This window comes from Triticum dicoccoides, chromosome 1B (assembly GCF_002162155.2).
Source record: "Triticum dicoccoides isolate Atlit2015 ecotype Zavitan chromosome 1B, WEW_v2.0, whole genome shotgun sequence".
NCBI classification, from domain to species: domain Eukaryota; kingdom Viridiplantae; phylum Streptophyta; class Magnoliopsida; order Poales; family Poaceae; genus Triticum; species Triticum dicoccoides.
Window position 1 is genome coordinate 672,367,889 of NC_041381.1, and position 22,571 is coordinate 672,390,459.

Here is a 22,571-nt window from a genome sequence, read left to right on the forward strand (position 1 = left end):
TCAATGACATCCAATGTCCATAGTCAGGAAACCATGACTATCTGTTGATCAACGAGCTAGTCAACTAGAGGTTCACTAGGGACATGTTGTGGTCTATGTATTCACACTGTATTATGATTTCCGGATAATACAATTATAGCATGAATAACAGACAATTATCATGAACAAAGAAATATAATAATAATCATTTTATTATTGTCTCTAGGGCATACTTCCAACAGTCTCCCACTTGCACTAGAGTTCAATAATCTAGTTACATTGTGATGAATCGAACACCCATGGAATTCTGGTGTTGATCATGTTTTGCCCTAGGGAGAGGTTTAGTCAACGGATCTGCCACATTCAGGTCTGTATGTACTTTACAAATATCTATGTCTCCATCTTGAACATTTTCACGAATGGAGTTGAAGCGACGCTTGATGTGCCTGGTTTTCTTGTGAAACCTGGGCTCCTTGGCAAGTGCAATAGCTCCAGTGTTGTCATAGAAGAGTTTGATAGGCCCCGACGCATTGGGTATGACTCCTAGGTCGGTGATGAACTCCTTCACCCAGATTGTTTCATGCATTGCCTCCGAGGCTGCCATGTATTCCGCTTCACATGTAGATCCCGCCACGACGCTTTGCTTGCAACTGCACCAGCTTACTGCCCCACCATTCAGAATATACACGTATCCGGTTTGTGACTTCGAGTCATCCAGATCTGTGTCGAAGCTAGCGTCGACATAACCCTTTACGACGAGCTCTTCGTCACCTCCATAGACGAGAAACATGTCCTTTGTCCTTTTCAGGTACTTCAGGATATTCTTGACCGCTGTCCAGTGTTCCTTGCTGGGATTACTTTGGTACCTTCCTACCAAACTTACGGCAAGGTTTACATCAGGTCTGGTACACAGCATGGCATACATAATAGATCCTATGGCTGAGGCATAGGGGATGACACTCATCTCTTCTTTATCTTCTGCCGTGGTCGGGCATTGAGCCGAGCTCAATCTCACACCTTGCAATACAGGCAAGAACCCTTTCTTGGACTGATCCATATTGAACTTCTTCAATATCTTATCAAGGTATGTGCTTTGTGAAAGACCTATGAGGCGTCTTGATCTATCCCTGTAGATCTTGATGCCTAGTATGTAAGCAGCTTCTTCAAGGTCCTTCATTGAAAAACACTTATTCAAGTAGGCCTTAATGTTGTCCAAAAGTTCTATATCATTTCCCATCAAAAGTATGTCATCTACATACAATATCAGAAATGCTACAGAGCTCCCACTCACTTTCTTGTAAACGCAAGCTTCTCCATAAGTCTGCATAAACCCAAACGCTTTGATCATCTCATCAAAGCGAATGTTCCAACTCCGACATGCTTGCACCAGCCCATAAATGGATCGCTGGAGCATGCATACCTTGTCAGCATTCTTAGGATCGACAAAACCTTCCGGCTGCATCATATACAGTTCTTCCTTAAGATAACCGTTAAGGAATGCTGTTTTGATGTCCATCTGCCATATCTCATAATCATAGTATGCGGCAATTGCTAACATGATTCGGACGGACTTCAGCTTCGCTACGGGAGAGAAAGTCTCATCATAGTCAACCCCTTGAACTTGCCGATAACCCTTAGTGACAAGTCGACCTTTATAGATGGTAACATTACCATCCGCGTCCGTCTTCTTCTTAAATATCCATTTGTTTTCTATCGCCCGTCGATCATCGGGCAAGTCTGTCAGAGTCCATACTTTGTTTTCATACATGGATTCTATCTCGGATTGCATGGCTTCAAGCCATTTGTTGGAATCTGGGCCCGCCATCGCTTCTTCATAGTTCGAAGGCTCACCGTTGTCTAACAACATGATTTCCAGGACAGGGTTGCCATACCACTCTGGTGTGGAACGTGTCCTCGTGGACCTACGAAGTTTAGTAGCAACTTGATCCGAAGTTCCTTGATCATCATCATTAATTTCCTCGACAATCGGTGCAGGCACCACAGGAACATCTTCCTGAGCTGCGCTACTTACCGGTTCAAGAGGTAGTACTTCATCAAGTTCCACTTTCCTCCCACTTACTTCTCTCGAGAGAAACTCTTTCTCCATAAAGGACCCGTTCTTGGCAACAAAGATCTTGCCTTCGGATCTAAGGTAGAAGGTATACCCAATGGTTTCCTTAGGGTATCCTATGAAGATGCATTTTTCCGACTTGGGTTCGAGCTTTTCAGGTTGAATTCTTGACATAAGCATCATATCCCCAAACTTTTAGAAACAACAACTTAGGTTTCTTACCAAACCATAATTCATACAGTGTCGTCTCAACGGATTTAGACGGTGCCCTATTTAAAGTGAATGTAGCTGTCTCTAGAGCGTATCCCCAAAAAGATAGCGGTAAATCGGTAAGAGACATCATAGATCGCACCATATCCAATAAAGTGCGATTACGACGTTCGGACACACCGTTACGCTGAGGTGTTCCAGGCGGCGTGAGTTGTGAAACGATTCCACATTTCCTGAAGTGCGTACCAAATTCGTGACTTAAATATTCTCCTCCACGATCTGATCGTAAGAACTTTATTTTTCGGTCATGTTGATTCTCTACCTCATTCTGAAATTCCTTGAACTTTTCAAAGGTCTCAGACTTGTATTTCATCAAGTAGACATACCCATATCTACTCAAGTCATCAGTGAGAGTGAGAACATAACGATATCCTCCGTGAGCCTCAACGCTCATTGGACCGCACACATCAGTATGTATGATTTCCAATAGGTTGGTTGCTCGCTCCATTGTTCCGGAGAATGGAGTCTTGGTCATTTTTCCCATGAGGCATGGCTCGCATGTGTCAAATGATTCATAATCGAGAGACTCTAAAAGTCCATCAGCATGGAGCTTCTTCATGCACTTGACACCAATGTGACCAAGGCGGCAGTGCCACAAGTATGTGGGACTATCGTTATCAACTTTACATCTTTTGGTATTCACACTATGAATATGTGTAACATCACGTTCGAGATTCATTAAGAATAAACCATTGACCATCGGGGCATGACCATAAAACATATCTCTCATATAAATAGAACAACCATTATTCTCGGATTTAAATGAGTAGCCATCTCGTATTAAACGAGATCCAGATACAATGTTCATGCTCAAAGCTGGCACTAAATAACAATTATTGAGGTTTAAAACTAATCCCGTAGGTAAATGTAGAGGTAGCGTGCAGACGGCGATCACATCGACTCCGGAACCATTCCCGACGCGCATCGTCACCTCGTCCTTCGCCAGTCTCCGCTTATTCCGCGGCTCCTGCTTTGAGTTACAAATATGAGCAACGACACCGGTATCAAATACCCAGGAGCTACTACGAGCACTGGTAAGGTACACATCAATTACATGTATATCACATATACCTTTAGTGTTGCCGGCCTTCTTGTCCGCTAAGTATTTGGGGCAGTTCCGCTTCCAGTGACCCTTCCCTTTGCAATAAAAGCACTCAGTCTCAGGCTTGGGTCCATTCTTTGACTTCTTCCCGGCAGCTAGCTTACCGGGCGCGGCAACTTCCTTACCGTCCTTCTTGAAGTTCTTCTTACCCTTGCCTTTCTTGAACTTAGTGATTTTATTCACCATCAACACTTGATGTTCCTTTTTGATCTCAACCTCTGCTGATTTCAGCATTGAATATACTTCAGGAATGGTCTTTTCCATCCCCTGCATATTGAAGTTCATCACAAAGCTCTTTTAGCTCGGTGGAAGCGACTGCAGGATTCTGTCAATAACCGCGTCATCCGGGAGATTAACTCCCAGCTTAGTCAAGCGGTTGTGCAACTCAGACATTTTGAGTATGTGCTCACTGACACTATTTTCCTCCATCTTACAGCTGAAGAACTTGTCGGAGACTTCATATCTCTCGACCCGGGTATGAGCTTGGAAAACCATTTTCAGCTCTTCGAACATCTCATATGCTCCGTGTTGCTCAAAACGTTTTTGGAGCCCCAGTTCTAAGCTGTAAAGCATGCCGCACTGAACGAGGGAGTAATCATCAGCACGAGACTGCCAAGCATTCATGACGTCTTGGTTCTCTGGGATGGGAGCTTCACCTAGCGGTGCTTCTAAGACATAATCTTTCTTTGCAGCTATGAGGATGATCCTCAGGTTCCGGACCCAGTCCGTATAGTTGCTGCCATCATCTTTCAGCTTGGTTTTCTCTAGGAACGCGTTGAAGTTCAGGTGGACATGAGCATTGGCCATTTGATCTACAAGACATATTTGCAAAGGTTTTTAGACTAAGTTCATGATAATTAAGTTCATTTAATCAAATTATTTAATGAACTCCCACTCAGATTAGACATCCCTCTAGTCATCTAAGTGATACATGATCCGAGTCGACTAGGCCGTGTCCGATCATCACGTGAGACGGACTAGTCATCATCGGTGAACATCTCCATGTTGATCGTATCTTCCATACGACTCATGTTCGACCTTTCGGTCTCTTGTGTTCCGAGGCCATGTCTGTACATGCTAGGCTCGTCAAGTTAACCTAAGTGTTTTGCATGTGTAAATCTCTCTTACACCCGTTGTATGTGAACGTTAGAATCTATCACACCCGATCATCACGTGGTGCTTCGAAACGACGAACTTTCGCAACGGTGCACAGTTAGGGGGAACACTTTCTTGAAACGATTATGAGGGATCATCTTATTTACTACCGTCATTCTAAGTAAACAAGATGCATAAACGTAATAAACATCACATGCAATTAAATAGTGACATGATATGGCCAATATCATATAGCTCATTTGATCTCCATCTTCGGGGCTCCATAATTATCTTCGTCACCGACATGACACTATGATCTCCATCATCATGATCTCCATCATCGTGTCTCCATGAAGTTGCTCGCCAACTATTACTTCTACTACTATGGCTAACGCTTTAGCAATAAAGTAAAGTAATTACATGGCGTTAAATCATTGACACGCAGGTCATACAATAATTAAGACAACTCCTATGGCTCTTGTCGGTTGTCATACTCATCGACATGCAAGTCGTGATTCCTATTACAAGAACATGATCTCATACATCACAACATATCATTCATCATTCATCACAACTTTTGGCCATATCACATCACAAATCATATGCTGCAAAAACAATTTAGACATCCTCTAATTGTTGTTGCATGTTTTACGTGGCTGCAATAGGGTTCTAGCAAGAACATTTTCTTACCTACGTAAAAGCCACAACGTGATTTGTCAACTTCTATTTACCCTTCATAAGGACCCTTTTCATCGAATCCGCTCCAACTAAAGTGGGAGAGACAGACACCCGCTAGCCACCTTATGCAACTAGTGCATGTCAGTCGGTGGAACCTGTCTCACATAAGCGTACGTGTAAGGTCGGTTCGGGCCGCTTCATCCCACAATACCGCTGAAGCAAAATAAGACTAGTAGTGGCAAGAAAGTTGACAACATCTACGCCCACAACAAAATTGTGTTCTACTCGTGCAAAGAGAACTACGCATAGACCTAACTCATGATGCCACTGTTGGGGAACGTTGCAGAAAATAAAAAATTTCCTACGGTTTCACCAAGATCAATCTATGAGTTCATCTAGCAACGAGTGAGAGGAGTGCATCTACATACCCTTGTAGATCGAGCAGAAGTGTTCAAGGGAACGGGGTTGAGGGAGTCGTACTCGTCGTGATCCAAATCACCGGAGATCCTAGCGCCGAACGGACGGCACCTCCGTGTTCAACACACGTACGGTCAGGGAGATGTCTCCTCCTTCTTGATCCAGCAAGGGGGAAGGAGAGGTTGATGAAGATCCAGCAGCACGACGGCGTGGTGGTGGATGCAGCAGGGATCCCGGCAGGGCTTCGCCAAGCGTCTGCGAGAGGGAGAGGTGTAGCAAGGGGGAAGGGAGGTGCCAATTGCAAGGGTGCGGCTGCCCTCCCTCCCCCCTCTTTATATAGGGCCCCTAGTGGGGCGCCGGCCCTAGGAGATGCAATCTCCTATGGGGGGCAGCGGCCAAGGGGGTGGCTTGCCCCCCAAGGCAAGTGGAGGCGCCCCCCACCGCTAGGGTTTCTAACCCTAGGCGCAGGGGGGCAAGGGGTGGCGTACCAGCCCACTAGGGACTGGTTCCCCTCCCACTTCAGCCCATGGGGCCCTCCGGGACAGGTGGCCCCACCCGGTGGACCCCCGGGACCCTTCTAGTGGTCCCGGTACAATACGGGTGACCCCCGAAACTTTCCCTATGGCCGAAACTCGACTTCCTATATATAATTCTTTACCTCCGGACCATTCCGGAACTCCTCGTGATGTCCGGGATCTCATCCGAGACTCCGAACAACTTTCGGTTTACTGCATACTCATATCTCTACAACTATAGCGTCACCGAACCTTAAGTGTGTAGATCCTACGGGTTCGGGAGACATGCAGACATGACCGAGACACCTCTCCGGTCAATAACCAACAGTGGGATCTGGATACCCATGTTGGCTCCCACATGCTCCTCGATGATCTCATCGGATGAACCACGATGTCGAGGATTCAAACAACCCCGTATACAATTCCCTTTGTCAATCGGTACGTTACATGCCCGAGACTCGATCGTCGGTATCCCAATACCTCGTTTAATCTCGTTACCGGCAAGTCACTTTACTCGTACCGTAATGCATGATCCCGTGACCAGACACTTGGTCACATTGAGCTCATTATGATGATGCATTACCGAGTGGGCCCAGAGATACCTCTCCGTCATACGGAGTGACAAATCCCAGTCTCGATTCGTGCCAACCCAACAGACACTTTCAGAGATACCCGTAGTGCACCTTTGCCAGTTACGTTGTGACGTTTGGTACACCCAAAGCATTCCTACGGTATCCTGGAGTTGCACAATCTCATGGTCTAAGGAAATGATACTTGACATTTGGAAAAACTCTAGCTAAACGAACTACACGATCTTTGAGCTATGCTTAGGATTGGGTCTTGTCCATCACATCATTCTCCTAATGATGTGATCCCGTTATCAATGACATCCAATGTCCATAGTCAGGAAACCATGACTACCTGTTGATCAACGAGCTAGTCAACTAGAGGCTCACTAGGGACATGGTGTGGTCTATGTATTCACACGTGTATTACGATTTCCGGGTAATACAATTATAGCATGAATAACAGACAATTATCATGAACAAAGAAATATAATAATAATCATTTTATTATTGCCTCTAGGGCATATTTCCAACACGACCTCGAAAACCACATCGGTGCCAACCTTGGTCGCAAAGAGATGGTTCAGATGCTCGCTTATGTTAGATGGTGGCACCTTGATCAAGGGATTTTATAATGCCTTCTAACATCATCCGTGTTGTAGTGCAAGAACCACAATGATAGTTTGCAATTTCCAAAATACTATTACCAAATAACCAAACTGAATTCCTCGCAGCTTGTTCAGTTGCCGAGGCATTTTAGTCTAAGTGAAAAAGTACGCTTTGGAAGCGAGCTTGGCAATGAACTCTTTCACAATGGAGAGATCGGTCACAGCTATGTGCTCCCACTCACTGGTCGCCATGATTAATTGCAAGTCTTCAGCAGACTAGACTTTTAGAAACTCCAGGCAGGCAACCTTGAGTCCATGGCAATGGTGCTGCGCTGACAGACCAAGGATGGCCGTCACCGAGCTCAAATCTATGTGCCTCCACAGCCTCTGTTCGCACATCAACTTGAGCCGATGGAGATCATACCTATCCGCCGCTGCAAGCAGGTGTTGCAGCCACCTAACCTCATCGGCTCCACCTACTTCTACTTCTGCTTCCCCTTCCGCCTCCATCTTGGGCATCGAGTCGGTGTAGATGAAACTGAGCAAGGCCTTGAACACATTCGGTTCCATATCCTGTATCTGTATGGCACCAGCTATAGAAATCCCCTCCTTCATGGGGCCGAAGAGCTCCACCATGAAGACAGCAGAACATGCCGCGACAATGTTTCGGTGAACAGAAAAACTCTCATGGCCGGCCTCGAAAACCACATCGGCGCCAACCTTGGTCGCAAAGAGATGGTTCAGGTGCTCGCTTATGTTAGATGGTGGCACCTCGATCAAGGGATTTTATAATGCCTTCTAACATCATCCGTGTTGTAGTGCAAGAACCACAATGATAGTTTGCAATTTCCAAAATACTATTACCAAATAACCAAACTAAATTCCTCGCAGCTTGTTAAGTTGCCGAGGCATTTTAGTCTAACTGAAAAACTACGCTTTGGAAGCGAGCTTGGAAAAGAACTCTTTCATAATGGAGAGATCGGTCACAGCTATGTGCTCCCACTCACTGGTCGCCATGATTAATTGCAATTGTTCAGCAGATTGGACTTTTAGAAACTCCAAGCAGGCCTCCTTGAGTCCATGGCAATGGTGCTGCGCTGACAGACCAAGGATGGCCATCACCGAGCTCAAATCTATGTGCCTCCACAGCCTCTGTTCGCACATCGACTTGAGCCGATGGAGATCATACCTATCCGCCGCTGCAAGCAGGTGTTGCAGCCACCTAACCTCATCGGCTCCACCTCCTTCTACTTCTGCTTCCCCTTACGCCTCCATCTTGGGCATCGAGTCGGTGTAGATGAAACTGAGCAACGCCTTGAACACATTCGGTTCCATATCCTGTATCTGTATGTCACCAACTGTAGAAATCCCCTCCTTCATGGGGCCGAAGAGCTCCGCCATGAAGACGGCGGAACATGCCGCGACAATGTTCCGGTGAACAGCAAAACTCTCGTGGCCGACCTCGAAAACCACATCGGTGCCATCCTTGGTCGCAAAGAGATGGTTCAGATGCTCGCTTATGTTAGATGGTGGCACCTGTTGGAAATATGCCCTAGAGGCAATAATAAAAGTATTATTATATTTCAATGTTCATGATAAATGTCTTTTATTCATGCTATAACTGTATTATCCGGAAATCGTAATACACGTGTGAATACTTAGACCACAATATGTCCCTGGTGAGCCTCTAGTTGACCAGCTCGTTGTGATCAACAGATAGTCATGGTTTCCTGACTATGGACATTGGATGTCGTTGATAACGGGATCACATCATTAGGAGAATGATGTGATGGACAAGACCCAATCCTAAGCATAGCATAAAAGATCGTGTAGTTCGTTTTGCTAGAGCTTTGCCAGTGTCAAGTATCTCTTCCTTCGACCATGAGATCGTGTAACTCCCGGATACCGTAAGAGTGCCTTGGGTGTATCAAACGTCACAACGTAACTGGGTGACTATAAAGGTGCATTACAGGTATCTCCGAAAGTAGCTGTTGGGTTGACACGGATCGAGACTGGGATTTGTCACTCCGTATGACGAAGAGGTATCTCTGGGCCCACTCGGTAATGCATCATCATTATGAGCTCAATGTGACCAAGGTGTTGGACACGGGATCATGCATTACGGTACGAGTAAAGTGACTTGCCGGTAACGAGACTGACCAAGGTATTGGGATACCGATGATCGAGTCTCGGGCAAGTAACGTACCGATTGACAAAGGGAATTGCATACAGGGTTTGATCGAATCCTCGACATCGTGGTTCATCCGATGACAACATCGAGGAGCATGTGGGAGCCATCATGGGTATCCAGATCCCGCTGTTGGTTATTGACTGAGAGCGTCTCGGTCATGTCTGCGTGTCTCCCGAACCCGTAGGGTCTACACACTTAAGGTTCGGTAACGCTAGGGTTATTAGGAAGACTAGTATGTGACTACCAAATGTTGTTCGGAGTCCCGGATGGGATCCTGGACGTCACGAGGAGATCCAGAAGGGTCTGGAGGTAAAGATTTATATATGGGAAGTTGTCAAACGGACACCGGGAAGTTTCGGGGTCATACCGGTATTGTACCGGGGCCACTGGAAGGGTTCCGGGGGTCCACCGAGAGGGGCCACCCCTCCCGGGGGGCCACATGGGCTGCGTGGGGCAGGGAGCCAGCCCCTGGTGGGCTGGCCGCACCCCCCTCCCTTGGGCCCATGCGCCTAGGGTTGAGGGGGAACCCTAGAGGGGGCGCCCCCCTTGGCTTGGGGGGCAAGCCACCCTCCCCCCTCTCCCCTAGGCCGCCGCACCCCCCCCTAGATGGGTTCTAGGGGGCCGGCCCCCTTCTCCCTTCCCCCTATAAATAGAGGGGTGAGGGGAGGGCAGCCGCACCACCCTCCAAGGCGCAGCCCTCCCCTCCCCAACACCTCTCCTCCTCCGTTGTGTGCTTGGCGAAGCCCTGTCGGAGTACTGCCTCTCCACCATCATCACGCCGTCGTGCTGCTGGTGGAGTTGTCTTCCTCAACCTCTCCTTCCCCCTTGCTGGATCAAGAAGGAGGAGACGTCTCCCGTCCCGTACGTGTGTTGAACGCGGAGGTGCTGTCCGTTCAGCACTTGGTCATCGATGATTCGAATCACGTCGAGTACGACTACTTCATCACCTTGCAAGCTTCCGCACGCGATCTACAAGTGGTATGTAGATGCAAACTCTCTCCTTGACTCGTTGCTTAGATGAACTCATAGATGGATCTTGGTGAAACCGTAGGAAAAATTTTAATTTTCTGCAACGTTCCCCAACAGTGGCATCATGAGCTAGGTCTATGCGTAGTTCTCTTTGCACGAGTAGAACACAATTTGTTGTGGGCGTGGATTTCGTCATCTTACTTGCCTCTACTAGTCTTTTCTTGCTCAAACGGTATTGTGGGATGAAGCGGCCCGGACCAACCTTACACGTACGCTTACGTGAGACCGGTTCCACCGACTGACATGCACTAGTTGCATAAGGTGGCTGGCGGGTGTCTGTCTCTCCCACTTTAGTTGGAGCGGAATCGATGAACAGGGCCCTTATGAAGGGTAAATAGAAGTTGACAAAAATCACGTTGTGGTGATTCGTAGGTAAGAAAACGTTCTTGCTAGAACCCAATTGCAGCCACGTAAAAGATGCAACAACAATTAGAGGACGTCTAACTTGTTTTTGCAGCGATTGATCATGTGATGTGATATGGCCAGAAGTTGTGATGAATGATGAATTGTGATGTATGAGATCATGTTCTTTGTAATAGGATTCACGACTTGCATGTCGATGAGTATGACAACCGGCAGGAGCCATAGGAGTTGTCATTATTTTTTTTGTATGACCTGCGTGTCATTGAATAACGTCATGTAAACTACTTTACTTTATTGCTAAACGTTAGTCATAGAAGTAGAAGTAGTCGTTGGCGTGACAACTTCATGAAGACACGATGATGGAGATCATGATGATGGAGATCATGGTGTCAAGCCGGTGACAAGATGATCATGGAGCCCCGAAGATGAAGATCAATGGAGCTATATGATATTGGCCATATCATGTCACAACTATATAATTGCATGTGATGTTTATTATGTATTATGCATCTTGTTTACTTAGGACGACGGTAGTAAATAAGATGATCCCTTATAAAATTTCAAGAAGTGTTCTCCCCTAACTGTGCACCGTTGCTACAGTTCGTCGTTTCTAAGCACCACGTGATGATCGGGTGTGATGGATTCTTACGTTCACATACAACGGGTGTAAGACAGTTTTACAAAGCGAAAACACTTAGGGTTAACTTGACGAGCCTAGCATGTGCAGACATGGCCTCGGAACACGGAGACCGAAAGGTCGAACACGAGTCGTATGGAAGATACGATCAACATGAAAATGTTCACCGACGATGACTAGTCCGTCTCACGTGATGATCGGACACGGACTAGTCGACTCGGATCGTGTTGATGGTCAATAAGACCACTAAGTTCAAGAAGGGCAAGGGTAAGAAGAACTTCAAGAAGGACGGCAAAGATGTTGCCGCGCCTGGTAAGCCAGTTACCGGGAAGAAGTCAAAGAATGGACCCAAGCCTGAGACTGAGTGCTTTTATTGCAAGGGGAAGGGTCACTGGAAGCGGAACTGCCCCAAATACTTAGCGGATAAGAAGGCCGGCAACACCAAAGGTATATTTGATATACATGTGATTGATGTGTACCTTACCAGTACTCGTAGTAACTCCTGGGTATTTGATACCGGTGCCGTTGCTCATATTTGTAACTCACAGCAGGAGCTGCGGAATAAACGGAGACTGGCGAAGGACGAGGTGACGATGCGCGTCGGGAATGGTTCCAGAGTCGATGTGATCGCCGTCAGCACGCTGCCTCTACATTTACCTACGGGATTAGTTTTGAACCTTAATAATTGTTATTTAGTGCCAAGTTTGAGCATGAACATTGTATCTGGATCTCGTTTAATACGAGATGGCTACTCATTTAAGTCTGAGAATAATGGTTGTTCGATTTATATGAGAGATATGTTTTATGGTCATGCTCCGATGGTCAATGGTTTATTCTTAATGAATCTCGAGCGTAATATTACACATGTTCATAGTGTAGATGCCAAAAGATTTAAAGTTGATAACGATAGTCCCACATACTTGTGGCACTGCTGCCTTGGTCACATTGGTGTCAAGCGCATGAAGAAGCTCCATGCCGATGGACTTTTAGAGTCTCTTGATTATGAATCGTTTGACACGTGCGAACCATGCCTTTTGGGTAAAATGACCAAGACTCCGTTCTCCGGAACAATGGAGCGAGCAACCAACTTGTTGGAAATCATACATACCGATGTGTGCGGTCCAATGAGCGTTGAGGCTCGCGGAGGATATCGTTATGTTCTCACTCTCACAGATGACTTGAGTAGATATGGGTATGTCTACTTAATGAAACACAAGTCTGAGACCTTTGAAAAGTTCAAGGAATTTCAGAATGAGGTAGAGAATCAACGTGACCGAAAGATAAAATTCTTACGATCAGATCGTGGAGGAGAATACTTAAGTCACGAATTTGGTACACACTTAAGGAAATGTGGAATCGTTTCACAGCTCACGCCGCCTGGAACACCTCAGCGAAACGGTGTGTCCGAACGTCGTAATCGCACCCTATTGGATATGGTGCGGTCTATGATGTCTCTTACCGATTTACCGCTATCATTTTGGGGATACGCTCTAGAGACAGCTACATTCACTTTAAATAGGGCACCATCTAAATCCGTTGAGACGACACCGTATGAATTATGGTTTGGAAAGAAACCAAAGCTTTCGTTTCTAAAAGTTTGGGGATGCGATGCTTATGTCAAGAAACTTCAACCTGAAAAGCTCGAACCCAAGTCGGAAAAATGCATATTCATAGGATACCCTAAGGAAACTGTCGGGTATACCTTCTACTTAAGATCCGAAGGCAAGATCTTTGTTGCCAAGAACGGATGCTTTCTGGAAAAAGAGTTTCTCTCGAAAGAAGTAAGTGGGAGGAAAGTAGAACTCGATGAAGTACTACCTCTTGAGCGGGAAAGTGGCGCAGCGCAGGAAACCGTTCCTGTGATGCCCACACCAACTGAAGAGGAAAACAATGATGACGATCAAGGTACTTCGGATCAAGTTACTGCTGAACTTCGTAGGTCCACAAGGACATGTTCCGCACCAGAGTGGTACGGCAACCCTGTCCTGGAAATCATGTTGTTAGACAACAATGAACCTTCGAACTATGAAGAAGCGATGGCGGGCCTGGATTCCAACAAATGGCTTGAAGCCATGAAATCCGAGATAGAATCCATGTATGAAAACAAAGTATGGACTTTGACAGACTTGCCCGATGATCGGCGAGCGATAGAAAACAAATGGATCTTTAAGAAGAAGACGGACGCGGATGGTAATGTTACAATCTATAAGGCTCGACTTGTCGCTAAGGGTTATCGACAAGTTCAAGGGATTGACTACGACGAGACTTTCTCTCCCGTAGCGAAGCTGAAGTCCGTCCGAATCATGTTAGCAATTGCCGCATACTATGATTATGAGATATGGCAAATGGACGTCAAAACGGCATTCCTTAACGGGCATCTTAAGGAAGAACTGTATATGATGCAGCCGGAAGGTTTTGTCGATCCTCGGAACGCTAACAAAGTATGCAAGCTCCAGCGATCCATTTATGGACTGGTGCAAGCATCTCGGAGTTGGAACATTCGCTTTGATGAGATGATCAAAGCGTTTGGGTTTATGCAGACTTATGGAGAAGCCTGCGTTTACAAGAAAGTGAGTGGGAGCTCTGTAGCATTTCTCATATTAGATGTAGATGACATACTCTTGATGGGAAATAATATAGAATTTCTGGACATCATTAAGGCCTACTTGAATAAGTGTTTTTCAATGAAGGACCTTGGAGAAGCTGCTTATATATTAGGCATCAAGATCTATAGAGATAGATCGAGACGCCTCATAGGTCTTTCACAAAGCACATACCTTGATAAGATTTTGAAGAGGTTCAAAATGGATCAGTCCAAGAAGGGGTTCTTGCCTATGTTACAAGGTGTGAGATTGAGCTCGGCTCAGTCACCGACCACGGCAAAAGATAAAGAAGAGATGAGTGTCATCCCCTATGCTTCAGCCATAGGATCTATTATGTATGCCATGCTGTGTACCAGACCCGATGTAAACCTTGCCGTAAGTTTGGTAGCAAGATACCAAAGTAATCCCGGCAAGGAACACTGGACAGCAGTCAAGAATATCCTGAAGTACCTGAAAAGGACGAAGGACATGTTTCTCGTTTATGGAAGAGACGAAGAGCTCGTCGTAAAGGGTTACGTCGACGCTAGCTTCGACTCAGATCTGGATGACTCTAAGTCACAAACCGGATACGTGTATATGTTGAATGGTGGAGCAGTAAGCTGGTGCAGCTGCAAGCAGAGCGTCGTGGCGGGATCTACGTGTGAAGCGGAGTACATGGCAGCCTCGGAGGCAGCGCATGAAGCGATTTGGGTGAAGGAGTTCATCACCGACCTAGGAGTCATACCCAATGCGTCGGGGCCGATCAAACTCTTCTGTGACAACACTGGAGCTATTGCCCTCGCCAAGGAGCCCAGGTTTCACAAGAAGACCAGGCACATCAAGCGTCGTTTCAACTCCATCCGTGAAAATGTTCAAGATGGAGACATAGAGATTTGCAAAGTGCACACGAATCTGAATGTCGCAGATCCGCTGACTAAACCTCTCTCGCGTGCAAAACATGATCAACACCAGAACTCTATGGGTGTTCGATTCATCACAATGTAACTAGATTGGTGACTCTAGTGCAAGTGGGAGACTGTTGGAAATATGCCCTAGAGGCAATAATAAAAGTATTATTATATTTCAATGTTCATGATAAATGTCTTTTATTCATGCTATAACTGTATTATCCGGAAATCGTAATACACGTGTGAATACTTAAACCACAATATGTCCCTGGTGAGCCTCTAGTTGACCAGCTCGTTGTGATCAACAGATAGTCATGGTTTCCTGACTATGGACATTGGATGTCGTTGATAACGGGATCACATCATTAGGAGAATGATGTGATGGACAAGACCCAATCCTAAGCATAGCATAAAAGATCGTGTAGTTCGTTTTGCTAGAGCTTTGCCAGTGTCAAGTATCTCTTCCTTCGACCATGAGATCGTGTAACTCCCGGATACCGTAAGAGTGCCTTGGGTGTATCAAACGTCACAACGTAACTGGGTGACTATAAAGGTGCATTACAGGTATCTCCGAAAGTAGCTGTTGGGTTGACACGGATCGAGACTGGGATTTGTCACTCCGTATGACGAAGAGGTATCTCTGGGCCACTCGGTAATGCATCATCATTATGAGCTCAATGTGACCAAGGTGTTGGACACGGGATCATGCATTATGGTACGAGTAAAGTGACTTGCCGGTAACGAGACTGAACAAGGTATTGGGATACCGACGATCGAGTCTCGGGCAAGTAACGTACCGATTGACAAAGGGAATTGCATACAAGGTTTGATCGAATCCTCGACATCGTGGTTCATCCGATGACAACATCGAGGAGCATGTGGGAGCCATCATGGGTATCCAGATCCCGCTGTTGGTTATTGACTGAGAGCGTCTCGGTCATGTCCGCGTGTCTCCCGAACCCGTAGGGTCTACACACTTAAGGTTCGGTGACGCTAGGGTTATTAGGAAGACTAGTATGTGACTACCGAATGTTGTTCGAAGTCCCGGATGGGATCCTGGACGTCACGAGGAGATCCGGAAGGGTCCGGAGGTAAAGATTTATATATGGGAAGTTGTCAAACGGACACCGGGAAGTTTCGGGGTCATACCGGTATTGTACCGGGGCCACCGGAAGGGTTCCGGGGGTCCACCGGGAGGGGCCACCCCTCCCGGGGGGGCACATGGGCTGCGTGGGGCAGGGAGCCAGCCCCTGGTGGGCTGGCCGCACCCCCTCCCTTGGGCCCATGCGCCTAGGGTTGAGGGGGAACCCTAGAGGGGGCGCCCCGCTTGGCTTGGGGGGCAAGCCACCCTCCCCCCTCTCCCCTAGGCCGCCGCACCCCCCCCTAGATGGGTTCTAGGGGGCCGGCCCCCTTCTCCCTTCCCCCTATAAATAGAGGGGTGAGGGGAGGGCAGCCGCACCACCCTCCAAGGCGCAGCCCTCCCCTCCCCAACACCTCTCCTCCTCCGTTGTGTGCTTGGCGAAGCCCTGTCGGAGTACTGCCTCTCCACCATCACCACGCCGTCGTGCTGCCGGTGGAGTTGTCTTCCTCAACCTCTCCTTCCCCCTTGCTGGATCAAGAAGGAGGAGACGTCTCCCGTCCCGTACGTGTGTTGAACGCGGAGGTGCTGTCCGTTCAGCACTTGGTCATCGGTGATTCGAATCACGTCGAGTACGACTACTTCATCACCTTGCAAGCTTCCGCACGCGATCTACAAGTGGTATGTAGATGCAAACTCTCTCCTTGACTCGTTGCTTAGATGAACTCATAGATGGATCTTGGTGAAACTGTAGGAAAAATTTTAATTTTCTGCAACGTTCCCCAACAGCACCTCGATCAAGGGAGTAGTGGCGGCTTGGGCGATGATGAAATCACACCGGATGGTCCAACAATCATCCTTGAGATGCTCCGACTTCTCAAGGTCGTCTTTTTTCATGAAATTATGGACACCAAAACCATAGGCCTTTTTATGGAAAGAAGATGCTTTGCTTGCACGGAGGCGTGCAGGTTCATGTTTGTCCACCTCATTGATGAAACTAAACTGATGGTGTGCCTTCACAGGCTATGCAACATCCTGATCAAGGGAAAGAAAAACAGAGATGAATCCAGCTTCCTCCACAAGGTCACCATTGGGATAAAACTTGAGAGCCCATTGATAGCCTCATGTCATGGTTCTAAGTCTGATAGTAGTGTAGGGGGGGTACTAAGGAGAGGCAAGATCCTAGCTATGGAGTAGTTGTGCACACAAGAGTTTTACGAGTTCAGGCCCTTCTCGGAGGAAGTAACAGCCCTACGTCTTGGTGCCCGGAGGCGGTCGATTGGATTATATGTGTGAGAGTTACAGGGGTGTGAACCCTTCTGCCAGTGGAGGGGGGTGGCTTATATAGAGGATGCCAAGACCCCAGCCAGCCCACGTAGCGGAGGGTTTAAAGTACATTAAGGTCAGGCGTTACTGGTAACGCCTTACATAAAGTGTCATCATGACCATAAAGACTACTTAATTACAGACCGTTTGGATACAGAGTAGATCTTGAACTCCTGGCGGTCGAGTGAGTCTTCATGGTCGAGTGTCTTCAAGTTCGTCGAGTGTCTTCTAGTCTGTCGAGTGGAGTCCCTCTTGGTCGACTGGAAGACGGCTTCTTCTAAAGGTGTCCTTGGGGAGGGTACGTTGGACAGGTCCATGACCCTACCCCAGGTACATGACTTCATCATTAGTTCCCGAATGGATCGAGATTTGAGTGAGGAAGGAGTTGATAATCTTTCCGACCTATTTTCTGGTGCTGTAAATGTGCCTTACTCTGGATCAGTGACTTTCAAGTGAGGGTGTCAACTTTCTTTCAGTCGCCTTGATCCATTCTTTATATCTGTCGAGTGAACTTTATGGACTTGGAGATTTCCGAGCGACGGATCATAGGAGATCTTCCGTCTGACAAGTTGTCCTGCGGTTAGCGGATTTAGTGGGATCCGAATTTTGGGAAGCGCGCGAAGCGGAGAAGACCGCGGTACTCGGATGGGATAAGGCAGAGACGCCTCGATTCCCGCGCTGCCTTTTTCGCCACGTATCGCTCGAGCGACCGTTTCGGGATTTGACATGATTGCCCGGGCCTACCAGTCAGCCACTCGGAAGCGACTCCATATAAGGGACCGGGCGGAGGTTTTTGAACAGTGCCCCCTCATTTCCCCCTCCTCTATCTTCAGATTCATCCGCTGCGCTTGCCAACTGTTCAGTGCTGCTGCTTCGTTCCAGCCTCGTCGACGACAATGGTGAAGGAGAGGACGGTGGCTTTGGAGCGGGCGAAGAAGGCGACGGCAAAGGCGAGGGGAGAGCGACCAGTCGGGGCGGATCCTCGTCGCGGTCGCGCCTGCCGCAAGGTTGGATCCAGGGAGATTGGATCCGCTCGACCATGACCCAGAAGGATCTCGACAACCTGGCCAACGAAGGCCTGATCGCGCAGAGGGCGGCGAGGCTCCCGGGGACGAAGTGGCAGCCGTAGTCTCAGGAGGGTGAGTGTGTCCTCTTAGCGACTCATGTCGATCATGGATTTTCTCTGCCGCCGCATCTTTTCTTTCGGGGGTTTCTGAACTTCTTCGGGGCTCAGCTCCACCATTTCACACCCAATTCCATTGCCTATCTCGCCGCTTTCGTATCTTTGTGCGAAAACTTCTTGGGTTGTCGGCCGCACTGGGCCTTTTCAAACACATATTCACTTGTCGCTCTCAGACGGTGAAAAAGGCTAACCCAAACAACGAGAGAACTTAGGTAATCCAGATGTGTGGGGGTCTTGGGGTCCAGATGAGGAGTAAGAGTGCTTTTCCAGCTATGACCCTTCCCGAGTCAGTTAGAGGGTGGCAGTCGACCTGGTTCTATTGCCAAGACCAGCCGACGCCAGGGCAATCGACTGGGCTCCCTTCCTTCTCCATGAGTCGAGTGAACAAGCCATCCTCTCTGAAAGTAGTTCCAGAGGAGAAGGCTCAGGTTAAAATGTTGATGGAGCGTGTAGTCCAACTCATTCGCGACGGTGTGACTGGCATGGATCTTCTGGAGGTTTTCCTTCGACGGTGCATCCAACCACTCCAATACCGGGGCCACCCGATGTGGTTGTACTCTGGTACTGAAGACACCACTCGGGTCCACCCAGAGGAGGTCGACGATGCCACACTGGAGATGTGGATGACTGCCATCACAGGGAACAAGGACAACCCTCGTGGGGCCAGGAGGATCCCGCCACTCGACCAGTCTTATGATCCAGACAAGGTATGACCACTTATCTCCGACTGTAATCATATTTCGTCCATTCTGTTTTGCTGCAGAATAGTCAATCGACTCTTGTCTTGTTTGTTGTCCTTCAGGCTACCACTGAGTTGTATTCAATGCCCAACGGGGCGCAAGCACAGACCGAGGAGGAGGAAGGAAGTGGAGGTGAAAGTCAGGAGGAGTGGGAGTCGGATGGCGATGAGGGCGATGAAGATGCAGGCTCCGATGAGGAGGAGGAGGAGGAAGAGGAGGAGGAAGTCGCGCCTCCCCGTTCTGAAAGAAGGTCCAAGCTCGCCGACAACCCTGCGGTCGAGCGTGGCAAAGGAGTCGTGCCTGCTGGGCAGTCGACAAAACGCCCTCGGACAACTTCTCCGGCGCCGACTGAGAAAGCGTCGAAGCAACCCTGAGCGGCACCGACAAAACCGGTGAAGGCCCTACCGAAGATGAGGATGGAGATTCCGACTGTTTCTGGGTAATTGCATAACTCATGATTTTTCTTTTAACATGGATATATTCTTGGTCGACTCGATCGCTGACCGACTGATTTATGAAATCACAGTGCTGCTACTTCTGAGACTTCAGCCAGGCATGAGGATCAAGAATGGAGGATGCTGCTACTTCTCATCCTGGTATGATCTGTGCAGTTTCACTTTCGGTCGATTGGATCTTCATTTTTGACTTTGAACTTTTTCTGCAGCTCCACCTAGCATCATCATCGATCTCCCTGACGATGACGATGAAGCACCGCTGAGGCCAAGGAGGAGCAGGAAGTCGACTGCTGGCAAGACTGCTCAGGTTGCATCAGCACCTGAACCATTGGTTCCGGAGGGGAGCAATGTTGCTCGGGCTACCGTGTCCTTTGCGGAGCCGTTGACGATTGCCCGTCCTCCGTCGTCGAGTGCTGATCCACCTTCTCTCTTCTCCACATACCACGTCCCTGAGGACCAAGCAAGCGCTGCCAAGGAAGCCATACGCCAAGCAGGGATCATGATGGAGCTGGCGAAGGCGATCCGAGCCGCCAGCCAAGCAGCTTATGACGTGAGTTCAGCTCTTCAGAGCAATGTCCAGGTTAGTTGAACACCGACTGAAAATCTTAATGTTTGTCATGCACCCACTAGGTGTGTCAATTGGAATGTCAGGATTAGTGGGGGCACGCTGAGTGCACCCACTGGGTGTAGTCCCCGAGACTACGGTGGACAGCTGGCAGTCGACTGTAGTCTTTATGTCTTGAATTTTTTTCACTTTTACTTGTTTCACTCGAACTGGTCGAGTGGAATCATGGAACCGGTGGGGGAATGTTGAGTGCACCCACTGGGTGTAGTCCCCGAGACCGTGGTCGACTGCTGGCAGTCGGCTATGGTCTGAAGAGTTCTTCATTTTTTTGAGCCTAACTGCTGACAGTTAGCTACTTTCGGTCGACTGATCAATCCGAGCCGGTAGAACCAGTGGAGGCACGCTGAGTGCACCCACTGGGTGTAGTCCCCGAGACTATAGTTGAATATTTTGATTCGGCCGTAGTCTTAGAAATGCTATGATTTTTCTCTTAGTCACTCGGAAGTGACCTATCTTTGATGTCTGTCGACTGATTTTTCGCAGAAATCTTGCGACCTTGTTTCTCGCTATCCTGAGTTGGAGAACAAGCATGTCCAGCTTGAACTTGATCTGAAGCTTGTCCAGGAGAACTTCACGAAATCGAAGGAAGAGGCAAAAGGTATGCTTGGTGAGGATCTTGACGACTGTCCTTATTTTTGTCTGTTCTTGAGTCTGATCTCACTGTCATTTTGCAGAAAAATTGAAGGATGCTCTGAAGAAGAAGGACCTTGACCTCGCCGAGGCGCAGAAAGCGGCTTCGGATAAGATGAAGCTTGCAGAAGAGAAGTTGGCTTCGGTCAGCAAACTCGAAGAGGAGAATGCCACTCTGAAAACTGCTCTCGACGCGGCCAACCAGGAGGTTACCCAACAGAAGCGTGAGAAGATAGCCCTGAGTGACAAAGCTGGCGAACTGGCGGGAAAGAAGAACAACTTGGAGGTTTATCTAGGAGGGCTTGCCAAGAAGCTATTCCTCATGCTCGAAGGTAACCCCTTATATCCGACTGGTAATTACTGACTTGATGTAGGAACATTAGTTTATCCTTGGATCATATCCACAAAATTCTATCAAAACTTTGAAGAGGAGACTAGTCGAGTGGAAACTGGCTTGGATCCCATCAACTCTCCCGTGAAGGATGAAGCCGCTATGAACGTGCTCCGCCTTGAGTCTCGCGTTGCTGCAGTGGTCGACTACCTTGCAAGACTGAAGGCTGCAACGTCGCGCATCGACACAACACTCTGGCCAGAAGAAACACTTCAGAACGACCTCGAGTCTCTGATGGCTCGACTGAACGAAGTTCCAAGTCGAGTGCAAGAATGGAAGAAGTCTTCTGCCAGGTATGGTGCCGACGTTGCTCTGTCTCTAGTCCGTGTTCACTGCAAGGAAGCGAGAGAAGACAAGCTGGTGTCTCTCAAGGTGGCCAATACCAGGAAGCATGACTTCCGCTCTTTCATGGAGACCTTCATTGCTGCCGCCACTCGAATCGCACACGGAATCGACTTGGACGAGTTTGTCGCGCCTTCCAGCCCTCCGCAGGAGGGGTAAAAAACTTCTATGCTTGATGCCTTGAATTTGCCTCGGAATGCCGAGTGGTTTTTGTAACCGATAAATTTTAACAGGCTTGGTGCCTGAGCACTTCCGGATCTGTTAGGACGTTATCCGAACTTGGTCTTACCGTTGAATATGTTTGCACCTGCTTTCGAGTGAACACTGTCCTTCACTCGCTATGTATTTTAGTACTGGTGGTGTACTCTTGCAGGTTGGAGTTCAGGTTGCAGTCGACCTACATCTTGTATTTGTGGAGAAGCTCAAAAGGAGAAGGTATCAGTCGACCTGTGCCTCTGCAGCTAAGTTCCCGAGTGGGAGGTCTGCTCTCTATTTGGCAGAATTTTCAAAAACTTAGGCGAGCACTGGGCTGCAACTAAGCCCCCGAGTGGGAGGTGTGCTCTCCACTCGGTAGGATTTTAAATACTTAGGCGAGCACTGGGCTGCAGCTAAGCCCCCGACTGGGAGGTCTGCTCTCCACTCGGTAGGATTTTAAATACTTAGGCGAGCACTGGGCTGCAGCTAAGCCCCCGAGTGGGAGGTCTGCTCTCCACTCGGTAGGATTTTTAAACACTTAGGCGAGCACTGGGCTGCAGCTAAGCCCACGAGTGGGAGGTCTGCTCTCCACTCG

The 22,571-nt window shown here is 48.1% G+C and overlaps 1 pseudogene; it reads right to left on the reverse strand.

Moving 5' to 3' along the window:
• LOC119350878 overlaps positions 1-22,571 on the reverse strand; it is a 59,763-nt pseudogene that overhangs the window by 26,281 nt on the left and 10,911 nt on the right.